Raw genomic sequence first — 21,792 nt, forward strand, 5'->3', positions numbered from 1 at the left:
AACATGTTTTAAGGAGAGAGCATAAGCACTTTAGCACTGATTATCAGTTGTACAGTGCACACAGTCCTAATGAAACCAAAAACTAAATTCAGAAAACAGGAGGGGTGAAGACAAAAGGTTTGGGGGTGACGCTGCAGAGAGAGACAATTCTCACACCTGAGGATCCACAAGTGGGGCTTTTCCTTCTTAGTACATCCCAAGCAAAGGTAGTGAAATTTAACTTGCTACCTTGAGCTTGCACAAACCAAAATCCGGAGCATTTAGACTTGTATGCTTCCTGCTTTTAGGACCGGTAGCTGAAACAATCTGCATATTGGGCTCATTCAGATGCAGCCACCTGAAACACAAGAAAATCACATCTTGATAAAAAGCTGATTTTTTTCCAGAAATAGTGCGTGCTTTCATTATTCGCTCATGCATGAGCCAATATTGTGATGGAAAAGAGTGGGTTACCGGATAATAGGCATAAAGTATACATGAAGCAATAGGCCTTATTTGAAATTATTGACCATTGTTAAATGAGTTGACATTCCAGAGATATACTTAATTTTATGCAATTGTTGCAACAATGTTTTTTTAAATATATAAAATATACACTTAAATTGAAGGTACTCTTTTTCTCTGCTTTAGCAAACCTTTGGTGACTTATAGTGGCTGCTCATTACAATCTAGTTGAAATGAAGAGTTACTTTATATTTGGAGAGATGTATGACATTGCCGTGTATGCCTTTATCACGTAAGCCTTCACAACGCAGCCTTAACCATGCATGCCTTTACCATGCATAGTAAGTATATTTAAGGAAGTAGTGGCGGTCCCCACTGGATAATTATTCATGATGCTAAATAGTTTAGCGTTTCTAGAATTGAATATGAGGGAAGCTGTGTTTATATTTGATTAGAGTTGCCCACATTGATTCTTGCTTCAAGCTGTAAACATCAAGTTATGTAAGCATATTGGGGATTCATGGGACACGTAGTGCAGAGCAAGCATCACGGGGTTAATGTTGTTTTTTTATCACGTTTTCTTGTTGTTTTTTCATTAGCTAATTAATCGTCAGGGAACCGGTGTTACAAGTAGGAGGGGTGGGTCAGCAAGGTTAAATGGTGCGCGTTAGGAGAGGTTGGCTTTCAGATCAGACTACTGAGAAATGGTGAATAGCAGACGCAGCGCGTTTAGATCCACAGGTAAATGGGAGTGTTTGGGGAATACAACTGGGCTCTGAGGATGGCATGTGTTTACGGGCAGATAGCAGTTTGATAATTATGTTCTGTGGGGTGAGGGACGGTATGTATTTTCAACATTTGTCTAACGCATTAATGATTGTCAGTTGTTCAGTGGGGATTTAGCAAGGCGTTCAATAACAGGGTTGGTTTCAAACAGGGAAGGAGAGGAGAAGTCATTGCATAAAATTTAGTTGTTTTTCATAGGGGCTCTGCACAACGACTTCACACATACTTTGTAGCACTAACTAGCAGAGGGTGTGTATTAAATGTTAATAAGGATTGATGTGGGTAGGGTATGGGAGGCTATGCTTTAAACGTTTTTCAGTGAAGAAGTGTTGGAAAATGAATATGGGTTTTATATTTCTTAACAGTTTCCCCTGACGAAGGGCGCTACAAATAGCCCGAAATGCATTGGGAATATTGAGACTCTTGCTGTGATTCATGAATTGAATGTCTTATCGCAAAGTGGTAAGAGGCTTGGATGGGCACAACTACTTTGTGTGAAGCTTAATGGACATTTTTTGGCACAAAAGAAAGTCGAGTTGGCAAATTTCAACAATAAAAGAAAACTAAAGACACATTTTGGAAATCGGAAATACATTTATTTACTGCTGTGCGAATGGGTTTGCAGCCCACACCGGCTGCACACGGTATGCTGAACTAATCCCGCGCAAAGAAGTGAGGCGCGGTCCCAGATTGCACGCACAACCTAATAAAACCACAAGAATGGATTACATTGAGAAATAGAAGTAATTAAGTTCGGTGTGCAACGGCTTCCCCCAATGTGCATTTAAGATGATTTGCTCGCTTCATTAGCCGTTTGCACCCTCCAGAGATTGAATACAGAAGACGCAATAAAGAGATCTATTTTGAACAGCCTGACGATCCTAAGTGCCGTAATTCATGGATATTAAATTTGAGACCCGTGTCATAGAAAATATGTTGGAACAAGGAACGTTTGAAAAGTTGACCTTCAGCAGCAATCTATTGACATTCATGATGCTAAATAGTTTAGCGTTTCTAGAATTGAATATGAGGGAAGCTGTGTTTATATTTGATTAGAGTTGCCCACATTGATTCTTGCTTCAAGCTGTAAACATCAAGTTATGTAAGCATATTGGGGATTCATGGGACACGTAGTGCAGAGCAAGCATCACGGGGTTAATGTTGTTTTTTTATCACGTTTTCTTGTTGTTTTTTCATTAGCTAATTAATCGTCAGGGAACCGGTGTTACAAGTAGGAGGGGTGGGTCAGCAAGGTTAAATGGTGCGCGTTAGGAGAGGTTGGCTTTCAGATCAGACTACTGAGAAATGGTGAATAGCAGACGCAGCGCGTTTAGATCCACAGGTAAATGGGAGTGTTTGGGGAATACAACTGGGCTCTGAGGATGGCATGTGTTTACGGGCAGATAGCAGTTTGATAATTATGTTCTGTGGGGTGAGGGACGGTATGTATTTTCAACATTTGTCTAACGCATTAATGATTGTCAGTTGTTCAGTGGGGTTTTAGCAAGGCGTTCAATAACAGGGTTGGTTTCAAACAGGGAAGGAGAGAAGTCATTGCATAAAATTTAGTTGTTTTTCATAGGGGCTCTGCACAACGACTTCACACATACTTTGTAGCACTAACTAGCAGAGGGTGTGTATTAAATGTTAATAAGGATTGATGTGGGTAGGGTATGGGAGGCTATGCTTTAAACGTTTTTCAGTGAAGAAGTGTTGGAAAATGAATATGGGTTTTATATTTCTTAACAGTTTCCCCTGACGAAGGGCGCTACAAATAGCCCGAAATGCATTGGGAATATTGAGACTCTTGCTGTGATTCATGAATTGAATGTCTTATCGCAAAGTGGTAAGAGGCTTGGATGGGCACAACTACTTTGTGTGAAGCTTAATGGACATTTTTTGGCACAAAAGAAAGTCGAGTTGGCAAATTTCAACAATAAAAGAAAACTAAAGACACATTTTGGAAATCGGAAATACATTTATTTACTGCTGTGCGAATGGGTTTGCAGCCCACACCGGCTGCACACGGTATGCTGAACTAATCCCGCGCAAAGAAGTGAGGCGCGGTCCCAGATTGCACGCACAACCTAATAAAACCACAAGAATGGATTACATTGAGAAATAGAAGTAATTAAGTTCGGTGTGCAACGGCTTCCCCCAATGTGCATTTAATTATAGTTAGGGCAACGTTTCTAAGGGAAAATCATATTTTGTTTTCCTAATAACTTTGGTGCCGTTTGGCGAATCTTCATGAAACTTTAAAAAAAATGTTCTTCCACCTGAGCTCCTTTCTGCAATGTTTCATTGTGATCAATTGGTGGGAGAGGGCAATACATATTTTTCCCACTCATTTCTCCATAGGAACTTTAGACACAGCTACAGAATCCGCAAATCTTCAGCAATTTAACAAAAGTGGGTGCCCCCCCAGGACAACCACCAAATAATATTTCGGGGTCCTCAAGGGGAGCGTGAGTTTAGGTTTATTTTTAAACCATTTTTTTTTTCTTCATATCTGCTTCACATTTAAAACACAGTGATCATACATTCAGTGTTTCACAACTTCACATGGACAAATAATGCTTTGACACGGGGATATGCAAAATAGAGGACAAGTTGGCAATTTATCCAAAGTTTATATGGGTGGGAGATATTAACTGTGTTTCCCTGAATGGTGTAATACCCAATGGTATAGATCCTGAACTGGTGTGAACTGAGGTAGGTCCAGTTATCGCTAACTGGGTGATCAAACTGGGAACGCAGTGATTGAAACAGAAGAAGAAGTAGGGGGGAGGTGGGAGAGGCAGGTGGTTCTTATAGTTTCTACAGGGTTATGTCAGGGAGTTTGAGTCGTGGCTGGTGTTAGGCATTGCTGGGGTGTGGGTTTACCCTGGGTTCCAGGTGTGTGTATGAGGTTAGGTGTTGCCTGGGGAGGCAGTTGCGATGCAACTACATGATTCTCTGTTCTGTGCTGTCAGAATCGCTGGAGAAGTTCAGCCCATTCTGCAGAGATGTGTTGGCGGCGCTTCCTCGTATCTCTCCATTTATCAGTGTTTCCTCCTCTGCTGCGCCCTGACTGCTCCTGATCTGGCTGCTATTGGGGGTCCCTCAGGGGTGTGCCAATGCATGGCAATTACGCGCTTCACTAATAGAGGGGCCAGGGAGGCAAACCGCACCTGTATTTTATAATGTTTCCAGCAGCGGAACACATCAAGTGGGCAGGCCTCCCACGTGGTTATGTTGGGTATCTCCGTGACGTCCCACAGTCTAGAGTGGATTTCATCCTAGTAAGGTTGTATGGTGTGACAGTTCCAGAACATATGCTGGAAAGTATCGGCGGGTATATGACAAGAAAGGGCAGAGAAATTGTTTGTCTGGATCGTATCGCTGGAGCCGCTCTGGCGTGAGGTGTGCTCTGTGTAGGAAATTGAACTGAATGTTTTTGAATCTCGCATTTCGGGATACTTTCTTAGGGTATTCTAGGGCCACTTCCCATTACTTGTCATGTAGTGCCCTCTCTATTTCTACTTCCCTTGTTTGCCGGAGCTTGGTCAGTGGTGTGATCGTGAGCTCCCGAATGGATTTGTATAGCCAGGTGATTAAGTGTTGTCCAGGGCTCATATTGAGAATTGTGTGGAAAACTGGGTGCGTCGGTGGTTCCCACTCCGATAGGTCCCGTAGTTGCTGGCAGTTTGCGATTAGCCACCTATGTAGGAGAAATTGGCCTTGTGGGAGCCCATTGTCCTCTGCCAGGCGGTCAAAGGTGAGCAACTAACCGTCCTCAAATACAGAGTTGACATCATGAAGTGAACAGTCTCTCCATGGCTGCAAGGTGTGGGCTGTGTAAGGCAGACCTCCCAATGGGAGGAAGAGGTGTATAGCTGTGTACCGCGGAAGAGGCTGTGGATTATGTGTATACACGATTCCACCACTGTCACGCGCAGCGGGTATGGTACCGTTGCTTGAGCAGTAGGGAAAAGCAAACGCTGTATCATTGGGAGTGTCAGGGGGCTTGTCTCCGAGCTGGCCTCCTCCACTTCACATCTGGCTGCCCAGCGAAACAGCCACTGCAATTGAGCTGCCAGGAAGTATGACTCAAATATTGGGGCTCCCAATCCACCCTTTGTCGTTGGCAGTTGCAGCTTTTTCAGGGCCACTCTGTGTCTACCTGTGTGCCAAATTAGAGAGGTGAGCAGGGAGTCTAGTTCCCGGAAAAATAAACGTGGAGGGATTATCGGCAGATTTGCAAAGTGGTAGAGGAGTCGTGGCACTATGATCATCTTCACTAGGGCTAATCTACCGATCGGGGCCAATGGCAGGCTTGTCCAGAAACTAATTTGGGCTCATATTCCCGCCACTGTCCTACGAAGGATACCCTGGTATAAGTCTGTGGGAGAGTGGTAGAGTCGGATTCCAAGGTAGCTGGGGGCTTGCGCACACCAATCTAGTCCCACATTACCAATATTTCTCTCTTGCGGAGGGAAGTCGGGACTTAGGGTGTACACTGTAGAGTTCACCCATTTAACCCTTAGGCCCACAGCTATTTGAAACTCTGCAAGTATTTCCTAGATGTGTGCAAGGATCATTGTGATGTCGTGCACATACATCAGTAGATCATCCGTGTATAAAGACACGCAATGTATTGTGTCTGCTATAGGGATGCTCCATCCCATCCCGCTTTCCCAGAGGCGGGTGGAGATAACGGGCACCCCTGACGCGTGCCCCGCACCATCGGGGGTGGTGCAGAGATATGACGGCCTAGTCGCATGCTTGTCGACAATTTCTTGTTTCTATACTTCTAACAGCGTAGGTCCCACTCCTATCCGTCACAGCACCCCAAATAAATAGGATTAGGTCAGAGTGCCAAAGGCTTTCTCTAGGTCCAGGACTAGGCAAGTTGCGTGGGGATATCGATCCTTTGCCCATTCCTGGACGTGAACCAGCCGGCGGATATTAAGGGATGTGTTTCGGCCTGGCACGAACCCGCACTGATCAATGTTGGGAGGATCTGCCTGTAGCGATCCACCAGTATTTTACCCAGTATTTTACAATCCATCGATAATAATGTGATTGGCCTGTAGGAGGCCAGTGAAGTTGGGTCTCGATCTGGCTTTAGGAAACAGATCGTAATGGATTCTCCTAGCAAACTCGGTAGTACCCCCTTATCAAGTGCCTTTTTATACATAGCTTCTAATTTTGGTGCCAGTTGTGTGGAGAATGTGGCATAATACTCTAAGAGTAGGCTGTCCTGGCTCGAGCTTCATGTCGGTTGCTGTGATTTGTGTGTCATGGGTTGCTCTATCAGACTGAGGGATTTGCGGTATGGTGATGCGGGAAAGGAAGCTCAATGCTCGGTCTGGGCTTTTGCTTCCATTGGGGGATGCATAGATCTTAGTAAGTAGGTTCTGAAGGCCTGTAATATGTGTTCTTGCATGCGGACCGTGGTTCCCATTGGGTCTACAATTTCCGCAATTGGGGTTGTTGCTGTTTCTTGACGAATGAGCCAGGCTAGTAATGCACCGGATCAATCTCCTTCTCGGTGGGTTCTAGCTGCATAGGCTTTTAAGTTGTATCTCCGGAGATACGCCAGTGCCTCTGTGTATGTGGTCTTAGCCTCTGCGATTAGGGCTACAGACATTTGACCGGCCTCTTCTGCTTTGGTTAGGTCCGCTAGCCTCTTTTCTGAGGCATTCAGCCTACGTTCTAGTGTTCTTCAAACGCCTGCTCTCTATTTAATGCATGCTGTCCGGATGACCACCTTAAAGGCATCCCACTCCAATAATCTGGAGGAGGCTGTGTATGTGTTCTCTGCGAAGTAGTCACAAATGCTGCTTTCCTGTTCATGATGGAGCACCGGGTCCTCAAGACAGTCCCGGGGTAATTGCCAGGTGGGGATTGGATGTGGAGGTGGTGTCCATTTGACCGCCAGCACATGTGCGTCATGGTATGACACCACTTGGCCCAAATTGTCTGTGTGCTGTATCATTAGTACTATTGTTGCGGTTCATAGGAATCGGTCTATGCTTACCCATTGGGGGGATGGAGTGATGAGAGTAAAGCCTATGAGTGGGGTGCTGGCTTCTCCAGGCATCTGTAAGGGCCGAGTGTGTTACCCAGGCACGGTATTGTTCCACTTGTCTGCCCACTGGGGAGCTGGGAAGAGGGGGGCGGGATCTGTCTAGAGACAGGTCCAAAACGTAGTTGTAGTCTCCACCCAGAACCCACTGCAACACTGTGAATTGAGCGAGGACACCAGATAAAGTGTTCCAAAAACTCCCTTGCACAGAATTTGGAGCATAGATACTACCTATTATTATCTGCCTGCCATCCAGATGTCCCTCCAGGAACGTGTATCACCACTCTTTGTCTATTACTCTGGCAGTCTCTCGGACCTAGATTAGTGCTCAGTGCGCAAACGGTGAGTATGTGGTGGCTCAGAAGGTGCCTCCCCATCACCTTTGTAGATTATCTAGCTCCCCGGTTGTGAGATGCGTCTCTTGCAGCAGTGCTATTTGTGCCTGCTGACGCTTGATGTAGGAATAGACCGTGTATCGCTTGCGAGCCATATGTATACCCCAGACATTCAGGGGGATCATGTTAATGTTTGCTGTGCGAGCCATGATGGGCATTAGTGATGGTGGAAGGCGGGGTTTTAGCGAAGACCTCAGGTTTTGCCACCCTCTGTTCCGTGTAGAGTGTACATGAATTGGTACGATTGCATGCCTATCGCCTGCTCTTGGTGCAGGGGTTGAGACCAAACTAGGAGTTGAGGGTGACAACTATAACAGGATATGATCCCTACTCTGGGGACCTACTGCAACTCGCAGTATGTCCAAACAAAGCATAGTGTGAACACTCTAATGTTCTAAGGAAGCTGCTGTCGCACAGGGTTAGTGCTTTGCGTGTGTGTCGCCCTTGCAGCATCTGTAGTAGTAGTGGGGCTTGTAGCTTGTATAAGTCACATCAGTGGGTGTACTGATGAAGTTTAGGTTTCCATGGCCTGTGTATGACTAGGTAATGTCCCGTATGGTTTCCTGATGTGCCTTGGTGAGGGGTTGAAGAGTGGTTATGGCTTTCTCCCCATCAGCTTCTTTGTCGGTTAGCTTGTGGTGATCGTCTCGCAGTATGGTGAGGTCTGTTGTGAGCGTCCCAAATCGTTCCTCCATTGTCACTCTGGAAAACTCGATGGTACCATTGCCTTTATTTCGCCTGCCGGTCTTCTGACGTCTTTTGCGGGATTTTGCATAGGTGCTGTAGGTTGCTGTCCCACGTTTGATCTCAGCCTGCCCACAGTTTTGCTATAATTTGTGCGAGGGATCCTTTGTATGAGCTTTTGTGTTTGCCGAGCACTCCTGCCACTAAATTAGAGTCCAGGTTTTATCTGGCTGTGGGAAAAGCCCAAGGTGACACCTCCCGTAGCTCCTCAGGTTGAAACCCCCTCTTTTCTCCACCAGTCGTTGGAGTGTGGACATTGCTTCTGAGTGGGGGAGTTAAGGGTATGAATGCTGTCTGGCCGCTCTGTATCACTGTGCCAGGGACTTTGTCCATGTATTGTTGAGGGTTAACGTCTCTTATGAACGGTTCCTGCCAACTAGGTCACCGACGTGCTCTCCTCTCTTAGCCCAGGATGCGGTGCCATATTGCTTGCTCACCAATAGTGATCCTCTTCATGATCTTATATGCCGTGTCTCTAAGCTCCTTGGCACGGAGAACCGCTCATTAGGGTGGCGTTGTGCATCTGCCACGTGGCTGTTGGTGTGGGTCTTTGCAGTTATATTGCATCGGTGGGGGCTGTCCAAACTGCCAGTTGCAGTGACATCTATGGTGTTTGGGTCAAATCTTTAGGGCACCGTCCTTCATCTAATGGGGGGGGGAGTGACCACTCTGCTTACCCCCTTACGTTTGGGCCGCTGTCCTGGGTACTTCCTCCTCTGAGGATTGCTGGCTTTTTCTGGGCTCTCTTGTACTTGTGCGGTCCTCTCAGGGCCACAGGTGGTTCCCTTCCTACTTTGTCACTCAGTTGGGGGGAAGGGCGTGTCCCTCAATCTTGCCCTCACCAATCCTTGATGTGTATGCCTCGTCCTCCTTGTGTCGACACGCTACGCAACCTGATGGCAGGTGCCAATTTATCTTGCCGTGGAGGCGGGGAGGGGAAGTCAGACTCACCGCTCTCGAGTGCCCGGGGCTGACCAGAACCACCAGCTGCCCTCACTTGCTGTGAGGTCCAGCCACTGCCTGGCATGAGCCGTCTCGGTCTACCCCCTTGCTGGTTCTCAGCAGAGCACAGCCGCCTGTCTGCCACAGATAGAGCTCCTAGCATTACCAGGAAGCACTCCCCAGCGATGGAGTCTTGCCTTGTTTCTCTGTCCCCCTGATCAGGCTCCGCTCCGGGTCTCTGCTGGTTTGGGGAGGAGGGCTTTCTCTCGCCCCGTATCGGGAATCACTCACTGGGTGCTACCATCTTGTGCCCGGCCGAGTGTTCTCCTCTCATTATCATCCGCCGCGGGTGCCTTCTCGTAGCCAGCCTAGTGTCCGCTTTCATGTGTGCTGTGCTTGGCCTCCGGATTCTGATGTCAGGGATGCCTCCATTATTACGGATTATTGATGATTGTCGGGCCCGTACACAGAGCCTTAAACAATTACGTCAGCCATCTTAGCGGTGTCGGCCACACCAATGGGAGTGTGAGTTATAGTTACCTTAGGACACGAGTTATAATTATTTGAGATAACTATAACTGATGAATTTCAGTAGTTTTATACGTTTAAATATTACATGCATATATAATTATATATTTATATGTATACACACACACACATATATCACATTTTATTATAAATTAATTTCAAATGTAACTTTTTTTGTGGGGGGAAATGTTAGCTGCACACCTCTCAACAATGCAAACTTTAGATAGGAGGCTGTACTATGTGAAACCTCCTGCTTTATATTTAGGAGAAATGAATTGGGCACTTTTGCATGGTACTGTGGCAGAGGTAGAAAAGGTTTGTGATGATGTGCAGTTTTGTTTCTTTGGTCCAGAACAGGACTGTAGGGAAATTGAAGAGTTGATAACAGGAGGAGTTGCAGAACAGGACATAGGTACTACAGTTGATAGTTTTGAAGAAGAGATTACAAAATTTAGGACAGTATGTGCTGAAAAACCAGAGTATGTTTGTACATGCTGTCGACACACTCACTACAAGAATCAAACGCGGACTGTTGACTTATATTTGAAAAGCGAAAAAGAGAATAATGATAACTGGCAAAAGTTTGCACTTTACTTATTTGTAGAACAATGATTTGACTTGTCCACACAACAAGTTATATGTAAGTAATGCTACAATAAATTGGAGGATAATAAAAGGCCTGCTAGAGCTGTGCATAACAAGTTAGAACTGGTTCTCATTCCAGAAGCACTTCAAGGTTTAAATATTTATGAGTCCATGCTTATCCAAATTATACATCAATTTCAAGCTATAGTACGTATGGAGAGAGAGACTGGCAAGTTACCCCCAACAGAGCTGCAGAAAGGTCTAAAAGGTAGAGTAGTGTATTTGCCATTAGATGTCATGGAAAACATTGGAATGGTAGTGGTAGATAGAGATTTAGAGGAAGCACTAGTAATTCTGGTACATTGTGTGCATACCAAGAACAAGAAGATATGGCAGGAGTTAGTAGATGTTACCAAAGTTAAAAAAGCAAATATATCTGGTACAAAACAATAATACCATAGAAATGTGGAAATCCTGCAAGATATTAAACATATGGAGGATCAGACATTTCCATCAACAGGTGAGATTGAGAAGGTGTATCAGTCCAGAACAGAAGAAATGTATTAACATTATAGCATCCACCCTTCACATTCTAAAGAGGTTATTGGTAATGCCATTGAGCTGTTTCAAAAGAAGGAAACAAAAGAAGCTCCATTGAGTGTGTGGGAAAAAAGTTTAGAAGCTCAGTGTTTCCCAAATCTTTTTCCTACTGGAGTAGGTGTCAGTTATGACGAGCGGCCTCTGCAAATACCTGTGGTTGAGTATAGCTGTAGTACACTTTATTCAGAAGATCCTAGATATTGTCAGTGTATTCCATGTATATTTCACCTATTATTTGAGAGTGACTTGTCTGGCCTCTCATATGCCGTGAATCATATTCTTAAAACAGGAGTTAATTTGCATAATATATCAGCAGGAGAACTTTTGGAGAAAGTTCAAAGAAAAGATAAGCACTTGGAATACAATTTAATAAACCTAATGGCATGTTAGTGTGAGACTAATGAATATTGGTACCAGCGTCATGGTGAACTGAAGTGCATGTTGGGGAACCTTGGAGCACCTACTTGGTTCCTGATGCTGAGTTGTGCTGAATATGCATGGGATGACCTGCTAGAATTCCTGCAGCAGGCAAATTCAAATATAAAAGACCTTCATCTGGAGAACTGTGCTCACTAGTCCCTGCAAATGTTTGCAGGTATTTCAATCACAGATTTCAAGCAATGATGACTTTCATCTTAAACAAAACAAAACTTCCTCTTGGTGAAGTGATTGATTTCTTTTGGTGTAAAGAGTACCAAGCCAGAGATGCTCCTCATATTTACATTCTTTTGTGGGTAAAAGATGACTCAAAGTTTAGAACAGACAGTGATGAGTCTATGATGTCTTTTATTGAGCAGTATGTAACTTGTTCCATCCCAAAGGAGAGTAGTGACAACATATTAAGAGAACAAGTTCTACGATTTCAAAATCATAGATTCAGAAAAAAAAATATTTATACAAGATGTACTTTCAGATTCCCACGACCTGTCATCTCACAAGGAAGAGTCAACAGCTTTTTGTCTGCAGTCAGACAAAAACTTACAGGAAAGCACCTTAAAATGCATACAACCTAAGAAGAACAGAAGCCTCTAAGTACATTCATCACTACAAGCATGTGATTGTGAAGATGTGAAATGCAAACATTGATGTACAGTTTGTTGCAGACAACTCAATTGCTCGGTACATCTTATATAACAAAGTCAGAGAAAACTGAAATGAAAGAGGGAGGAGATTTCAGCAGAAAAGAGTTTTACGCAGAAATTGTAAAGTTTTAGTTTGAAAATGCTTTCTCACAGAGAGATAGTCTCCTATGAATGTGTAGACCGGTTAAGCTCAGCTAGTTTGTTTTCTAAATCTAGAGGCGTTCTATAGGTAAGTTTAGGGCTTACTAATACTTGTAACAGAGTACTGAATTCTTTTCCTTAAGTTCAAAATCTGGCAGAATTTCAGCCACACAGTACAGCTATTCTGAAGAGTAACATGGAGTAACATGCTGAATATGTACTATCCAAAAATAAGTCCTCATCTGGAAATGATGCATCTCTATGAAATACTTCAACATTATACTTTCAGAAGTAATGTCAGTGAAAAAATAGATTAAGGTATATCTGCTGTGGCTGGATTTGAAAGGATGTTTGGTGAGACATAACAAAGAAATGTACTCAACCACAGAATGCTAAGTTGCTAATCCCCTCACAAAAAAAGTTTTTCTATTTAGCCTTGTTACAGTTGTTTAAGCCATAGTGGACTGAAAGTTAGCTATTTGGAGAATTTGACTGTTATGAAGACTCATTCAACGCTGTGAAAGATAGCATTGAATGTGCTGTTTGTTTCCAGTGTATCTTCAAATGTTGAGAGAAGACATGGAACAAAAAGAAACACTTGCTGCTGAGATAGCACGAGGGAGTTCTCAGGGCAGTCAAACTTCAGCACCTGGAAGACAAGAACCTCTTAGACAGCCAATCATTGAAAATTAAGCTTCAATACCTGTGATTGAAGTGGAGAATGCAATGCAGCTAGTAAGAGGGGAAACTGCGTATCTAGAAATTCTAATACAACAATTGAATGCAGATCAGAAAGAAATGTTTGAAGAGGTAAAAGGTAAAGTAGACCATGGATTTCTCCATGAGAATAAAAAGTGTCTATTTTCAGCATATAAACCAGTTCTATTGAACATAAGTGGTCAAGCTGGAACTATAAAAAGCTTCTTGATTAAAGTACGGTCAAGTTACCTACAGAAGACAACAGATTAGTTGTGTGTAGTCACTGCACCAAACAGCTTAGCTTACCCTACATCAATTAATAATGCTGCTTGTTTAACATGACAACAAATTACAATACAACAAAATATTTGGTGATGCTTGTCATGAAGTGGCAAGAGTAATAAAGAAATTAAAGCTACTAATTATTGATGAAGTCAGCATGGTCTCTAACCTAATGCCAGCTTTTATAAATAAAAAAATGCTACAACTAACTCCCGTAAAAGGACAACCTGTATTCAAGAAACTACTATATACTGAAACAAGGAATTCACTAGGAAGTATTGGAAATGTAAACATTTGGAAAAACTTTCAATTTAAAGAGTTAATCCAAAATATGTGCCAAGCATCAGATATGCATTATCCAGATATACTGAAGAATATAAGAGTGGAAGTCCTCACAAAAGAGGGAAAGACAGTATTGCAAACCTGTCTCATCAAAAATGTGTTTCCAAGTAATGTTTCAGCTGCTGAAGTAATATATCATTTTGTTGAGGAAGAGAAGTAATTTGTTTGTTTGATGGCAACTCCTGAGGTGCATAGTAAATTCAATGAACATTTATTGCAAAAGGAAAAGGATGAGATCGTCGAAATTAGAGCAAATGATAAAATGGAACGTGAAGGAGTTACAGTCCTGCTAACAAGAAAACTCCAATCGAAATTGGATAGTTTAGAAAAGTCTGTGCTGAAAACAGCAGGGTGCGAAAAACAGTTACGTATCTGTAAAAAATGCTGTATTATCTTACGTCGTAATTTAAATGTTGAATAAGGGCTAGTGAATGGTGCAATGGGTAAAGTTATGCAATTTGGTAACTATCCAAACAGTAATGATGTAGAATACTTAGCCAATTTGATGATATTGCTGAAGATTAACAGATTGGTGGCTGCATTGTACGTTTCACACTTGTGAAAGACTTGTATGTTCAGCAAAAGCAGTTCCCAGTGACTTTAGCATACGCAGTAACTATTCACAAATAGCAAGGTTTATGTGTAGATACAGGTCTTATTAACATTGGTAGTAGTTTATTCAAATAAGGAATGTCATATGATGCTTTGTTGAGAATTAAAACATTGCCTGGTTTATTTCTGATTGATTTTGATGAGAAGAAAATAAGTGCTGATGTGAGCTGTGTAACGAAGTATAATCGGTTAATAGCTCAATATGCTCCTCATTTAGGCCAGTATCCTGTAATTCAAAAAGAAATACTGTGTTCAAAGCGGAAAATATCAAAACAGTCTATTAGAGTTGAACAGAAAGATAAACAAAAAGAAAATTAACAAGGTGGAAAGAAAAGAAAACTAGAGCACAATGAGGAAATACATGGCTGTCACTTTGATAATGAACCTAGAGTGAACTGGTATGCAAATGTAGTGTTAAATGCACTAAATCATTTGGTTCATTTTACAAATTCTATTAAAGAAAAGGTAGATAAACAAATGTCTTCACAATGGTGTAGTTTACTTGAAGAATTAAGAAGAGATAGAAGGATTATATATTCTGTTACTGGAATGAGAAAACTTACCGATGACTGTAGTGAATCAGTAGTGTTCTCATAAAATCTTTAGTAGGATGCTCAAGAATTTCTAATGGTAATGCTAGGACTATTAGATGAAGAAGAGGTGAATATCAGTGAATTATTTGGTTTGATTTATAAATGGACCCATATCTGTGAAGATTGTGAATTTACGTCTATCACTGAAATCAATTCAGACCGATTCCTCTACTTGACATTACCAGATTGTAAAGCTGTGCCATTTGAAGATTGAACCACAAAAGCCCATCAAGATATGACTTGTCCAAACTGCAGATCAGAACTTAGGACAACGTTGTTTCTACAAAGGTATGGAAAATATATCATAGTAGATGGTACTAAATTTGGAACTGAAATTGCAAACTATAATCTGTGAAAATTTCCATCTAAAAAAAAACTTTCAGAACTATAGCAATCAGATTTCATGAAGGAGTTAATATAATCTCTAGAAAATACACAATCTATTTAAGATGTCATACAAGATGGACAGAGTGCAATGACATACAAGTGACATTCAAATCAAGACTACCCAAAAAGTTACCAAACTCATATCTGCTATTTCTAGAACCCAAGTTCTAAGGAGAATCTAGGATAAGAAAATGTGGTATTGTGTTGACATATATATGAATTATGTGTTTCAGAGACATTATTCGGTCTATTGGGGGTATTGTCTACAGCAAGCTGTTAGAAAGTAAATGGAGGAACTATAATACCATTAGCCTTGTGTTGCATGTGAAAAGTCTCATCACCACTAAAAAAAGTCCCCTTTTGTTTCTGCTACAGCAACTTCTACGTAGTACTATGAGTTATGTTTTTTATGCATGGACCGAGAACATTTTAGACATCATTTGGCCTAACAGGGATGATGTTTACAAACGATATGCAAAAATGAAGACTGCATCATAATTGTTGCACATTTTGTACTAAAAATAAAAATATCAGAAACTGTTTTAACATATAGTTGCTTTCATTTAGGTAGTAACCTATCAGCAAGCCAGTATTAAAAAACGTGTAGTGAGTGCAGTAAACAGTATGACATAGTTGTAATGATCTTCTGTGCACATCTTTTTTTTTTTACAATCCGTTGATTGGTTTTTCCCACTGTTTAAAGATAATTCTTCATACAGAGCACTATTGAAAGTGAACAAGTCTGAAATCTGAAAACAGGAACAAACTGTGAAATATTTGTCAATGTTGAATTAAAGGTGTGGTTAAAAAACATATTACATGTTGTTTGGTTGCCTAATGTTCGAAATGAAATTCGAATACATTTTTGTCCGTTTCCATTTTTTCACAGTGGTTGGAGGTCAAGATATATTACGTGTGTCAAATCACTAATCTACTGATGGATTCATTGTGTAACTACTCATGAACTCATCCCATCTCCCAGTAACAGTTGAACTTGTCCAATCATCGAGCCACTACCTATGTAAGCAGTCATCCAATCACTCAGGTACTGCACTTGAAATCAACTAATCTCCTAGCCACTATCCAGGCACTTATCCAATCACCCAGGACCTACCCATGCACTATTCAATCCCCCAGACACTATGTATGCACTCATCCTTTCACTGAAGCACTGCCCATCCACTCATCCTCTAACCCAGGCACTACTTATAGACTCATTCAATCACTAAGGCAGTACCCATGCACTCATCCAATCACCCAGGAACTATCCATACACTCAGCTAATTACGCAGGCAAACCATGCATTCACACAATCACCCGGACACTATCTATATACTCACCCAATCACCAAGGCACTACCCTTGTACTCATCAAATGACGCTGACACTACACTTGCACTCATCCAATCACCCAGGCACTACTCTTGCACTCTTCCAGTCACCTATGTGCTACCCATACAGTCATACAATCAACCAGGCACTACCCATGCACTCACCCACTCACTCAGGCACTATCTATGCACTCTCCCAATCACCTAAGCACTAACCACATACTCATGCAATCCCCCAGACACTACCCTTGCACTCATCCATTCACCCAGGCACTTCCCATACACTCAACCAATGACCCAGGCTCTACGCTTGCACTTATCCATTCACTCATGCACTACCCATGCACTCATCTATTCACCCAGGCACTACTCATGCACATATAAAAACACTCAGGCACTACCCCTGTACTCATCCCAGCACCCAGGCAGTACTCTTGCACTCATTCATTCACTCAGCCACTACCCATGCACTATGCAACTGCCCAGACACTAACCATGCACATATCCAATCACTCAGGTACTACCCATGCACTCATCCATTCACTCAGGCACTATCTATGCTTTCATCCATTCACCCAGGTACGACCCATGCAAACATCTAATCACCCAATCACGACCTTTAAAATCATCGACTCACTCAGGCAGTACCCATGCACTCATCCACTCACTCAGGCACTACACATGCACTCATCCAATGACCTAGGCACTACTGTTCCACTCATCCATTCACTCATGTAGTACCCATGCACTCATCCATTCACTCAAGCACGACCCATGCACTCATCCAATCACCCAGTCACTATGTATGCACTCACCAATCACTCAAGCACTATCCAAGCACTCACCCAATCTCTCAGGTTGTACCCTTGCACTCATCCAATTATCCAGGCATTACCTATGGACTCATCCAATCACTGACGCACTACTTATGCACTCATATATTCAGCCAGGCTGCACAGCTGCACTCATTGTAACATCCATTCAGCAGTTCTACACTCATTCAATCATCCATACACCAGTCATACACTCATTCCAACATATATACATACTTTATCTTTTTTTAACTGTAAAAGGCGGTTCCAACAGAAACCTTTTTTTTTTTAGTGCTTTTGTAAAGTTTGACATTTTTTTCTTTTTTATCATAACAAAAATGGCAACTGGGACAGGAGGAATTGAAAAAACGTGCATTGAAAAATGTGTAAAACATATAAAAGGGGAAAAAATAGCATGTATGATGATTTGCAACATTGGGAATAGCTGTAGGACACTGCTCACCGTCACTTATAACAACACTACAGTCCATGCAGTATGTGGCCATTCTTGAAAACTCTGGAGCCATATCTGTTACAGTAGTCTGCACCTCTGAAGGGAATTTATGACTGGGAATTGTTGCTGCTGCCACTGAAGTAGATGGATCTTCAGATTCCCTCTGCTTGATCACCAGTTGGAGGAGTCTTTTTAGATAGGTTTATAGATGATATAACATGGCCATTGTCTCACATTTCTTGCTTTTCCCTCTAGAAAGGGTCTTGTTGCAGATTGTGCATTGGACAAGTTTGGAAGCAGTTTTCGATTCCCCTGACGGGATTTTGAAAAACAAAACATGCCACACTGGTTCTCTTTTGTGAAGGTTCCTCCTCTTCCAAATCTTCAGTCTCCACCTCTTCCACATCCTGGTCTAGCTGTTAGTCCTGCTGACCCCCCTCTCCTTCCTGTGTTGCCATTTTTAGTAAAAAAAAAAAGGGCAAAAACTTTGCACACCAAGATGAATCCACCTGCTCAGAATGAAGTTCTATGAAAGAAGATTCAAGAAGGCGGAGTGGGTGTGTACTTCCTATTGATTTTGCTGAAAAGTATATTATCCAATGATATTCCTTGCTTTCCCAGTCATGTGATATTTGCAGTGACCGATTTGTTCGTGGTTACTGCGATGAGGCGAAAATTCAAAATACAAGTTTAAAGTAGTTCTCTTTAAAAATGTAAAGAAAATCAGAACTTTCAATACTATGATTGTGAATAGCTATACTGAAACTTTTTCACAATACTTCTACATATATGTTTCTGAGTTGTTGAAAAATACGCGGGATCTGCGATTACCGACGTCATTGCGGCTTCTGCTGTCTTTGCGGAAACGGAAATTGCGTTTGAAGATGATTATTCTGGAAACTCACTACATAAATATGAATTTGAAAAGTACACTAATAAAGCTCTTCTGTTAAATATGCTGTAGAATATGTCTATAGATATGTTTTTCACCAGGGGTCTCCAACGAGTAGCTCGGGAGCTACTGGTAGCTCGGCAGTACCTTCAAAGTAGCTCTCTGAGGTGAAGTCAAGCCCAGTATCAATTTCAGAGTAGGTGCCTATTAAAGAAGGCAGCATTGATCATCTCAAGACCCTAAGAGTGACAGCCAGCCAAACTTATCACAGTAACTCATACTAACACTCAAACACACACTGTGCCAGCTTATAGGACCTGCTACATGACAGTCTGTATCCAATCTCAATATAATTAAGCCACAAGGAGATTGACCATGTTGCAGTCCCTCCTTTATCAGTCACAACATGTGTGTGAACAGTGCACCATCAAAAAAGTATGGCAGCAGTAGCCTGAGCTGTAATCAGTGCTGACCCACCAAAGTGCAGGACTGCAGGAGTCAGAGTGAAAATGTGTCAGTTAGATGCACGATCAGCTCAGGACCTGAGGAGAACAGGGCATGATCCAGATCGGAGACAATTAAGAGATTCATCAACATTTATGTGTGTGCCCATAATAAACGCTATTGCTTCCTGAAACTATGCCTGGTGCCAAGAACCGCCAAATATATATGCTAGCCCCATCATAAGAGTGTTATATTTGGCATAATTGTGTCCATTGTTGACATAATAGTGCCAATGGCATAATTATGGTCATCCTTGACTATTTTAGTTTTTTTGGTCTAGTTGTGGTATGTTGGCAGCCATCATAGACCTACTCTGAGCATGACTCGCCTATATGTACCTATTCCTGGCATATTAATGGTCATGACTGAGATGTGGTCTTATCCCTGATCCTTCTGGTTTCCAGCCTTGGCACAACTGTGGCCCTAGTTTAATGGTGGGCATTACTGGCATAATCCAGGCTTCCATTGTGCTATGGTGAGCATCCATTATGATATAATGGGGTAACCCACAACTGTCCACGGACCTGGGTAAAGATTGGTATAGGAAACAACGGTCCTAGACTTCTTTTAAGCTACAATTCAGTTATGAAAAACATTCATTAGCCAAAGGGCATCCGGTACATATAGAATTAGCATTGTATCATTAATGTACCACCATTTTCTTTACAATGCAAGCAAGTATATCCTCAAAAGACACAAAGGCACAAAATATCGCTTCAATAGTTACTGTTTATTATTTAGTTACTTTTATAACAGATCACCATATTCAATGCTCCAAATAGAGAAAGAGGTTGCTCCAAGGGGAGTGTGAAAAAGGAAAGTGCTCGTGAAGTAGGACAGATATAAAGGAGGGGAATCCAAAAGGCAAATTCAATAAATCAATCAATTACACATTCTGGTATCCTTAGTAAAACTGGTTGTGGTTCATAGTGGCACCTCAGGGGCTGTATCCTGACTGTACCTCACCCTAGGTTGCCTCCCCTTCCCCGTTCTGAGGAAGACCCGCCTGCAGAGGATATAAATTACCCTCATTGCACCAGGGGCGAAACGTAGACACTCTCCCCCAGTGGGCATGTACCCGATATCATCCCAGCCCTGCCTTTTCACAGATGAATGTTCTCTGTGTCATCAGAAAATCATGAAATGAATATTTGTAAATCCATAAGGGACAGGCCGATCTGTAAAACTGGTGCCACTATGAACCACAACCAGTTTTACTAAGGATACCAGAATGTGTAATTGATTGGTTATTGAATTTGCCGTTTTGGATTTTGGATTATATAAGGCAAAGGAAATATCTGTAGCAAGATAACTATTTTCAGAATGTGTTTAGGCTGAGCTAAATCTAATTCTAGCCACGTCAGCCAAGTGTGATGAGCAACACAAGTATAGCTCATGGCTTAAGGCTTCAATGCTAACCCTGCTTTGCATATTTAGAGCCATTCGTAGTGTGTTGCCTTCAAATGGTCTAAAACAATGGAATGCTCCGAATACAAAGCAGGGATGCCATATGTGGCATTTGGAGCCACTTTAGCGTGGTATGCCTTCAAGACCAGTATAATTGCAGAAACGCCATATTTGTGGTTAAATCACCACAAGCGAACCAGCTCTGCATGAGCCCTTCTAAATGCTTATTTAGCTAAATAATTAAAAATCCTAGTGATATCAAACTCTGCCCAGATATTTATACAAGTGCACCTTTTCAGGTTTTTCCTGTCTTTGTAGCCTTCAGGATGTTCAATTTAAGATCACCAAGTCATCAGCAAATAGAAGTAAATTGAACGGCCTACAGTTTATAGTGTATGGATCAAAGCTTTAAATAATGATGATGGAAAATTGTGTATAATCTAAGAAAACAGCATCAGTGTAAGCACACAGGTCTGTTTGAGCCAACTGTGTGTTCTTACTCTAACTGTCCGTTCATCGAATCCATGATGTTACAACACATACTAATACCACCTATGCCATTACAACCCAGGTATTACTATGCCAATGACTTTACAAAGACCTACCATTACAACGCAAACCTTTCACATGCATATGCCTTTACCATGCATGTCATTACACAGCAAAGGCATGCGTGGTAAAAACATACACATGGTAAAAGTTATGAAGGTAGGTAAATTACCATACATATGTATATGTATATATATATATATATATATATATCCAAAAGAAAACTGCTCCCAGCATTGAGGCGCCTCACACTTCGAGCTTGCATACCATTTATTGGAGCTTTGACAGGGATGGAACAGCGTGCACCCAAACAAGTACTTCAGCCTTCATTTTCCATACGCGTTTAGGGAGTGATCTCCCTTGATCACTGGAACCGGCAGCATTGGGGCAAGGCAACAGTGTTCACAGCGCAGCTGCGCTGATTTTAAATGTTTCCGCCCAATGGGCGTGAACAGCAGGTGCATGATGGTAACTGGAGTTTTTTTGCAACCTCGTTAAAACCATGAGGTTCCTTGCTGTCTAATTCTAGGATGTAGTACGTTTCCAGTTTCCTCAATTCCCTTTCTCTATCCCCTCCTCTTTTCTTCTAGGGTACTTGGGCTATACAGC

General features: G+C 42.2%; 1 long non-coding RNA gene across 2 annotated transcripts in view; it reads left to right on the forward strand.

The window, feature by feature from the left end:
• Positions 1-1,573: 1,573 nt before the first annotated feature.
• LOC146834965 (uncharacterized) overlaps positions 1,574-21,792 on the forward strand; it is a 167,496-nt gene continuing 147,277 nt past the window's right edge. For both annotated transcript variants that reach the window (XR_014960356.1, XR_014960357.1), the window contains exons 1-3: positions 1,574-2,572; positions 15,034-15,136; positions 16,125-16,280. This is a non-coding gene — a long non-coding RNA (uncharacterized LOC146834965). The remainder of the gene's footprint in view (positions 2,573-15,033; positions 15,137-16,124; positions 16,281-21,792) is intronic.

This window comes from Triturus cristatus, chromosome 4_2 (assembly GCF_964204655.1).
Source record: "Triturus cristatus chromosome 4_2, aTriCri1.1, whole genome shotgun sequence".
Lineage (NCBI taxonomy): Eukaryota > Metazoa > Chordata > Amphibia > Caudata > Salamandridae > Triturus > Triturus cristatus.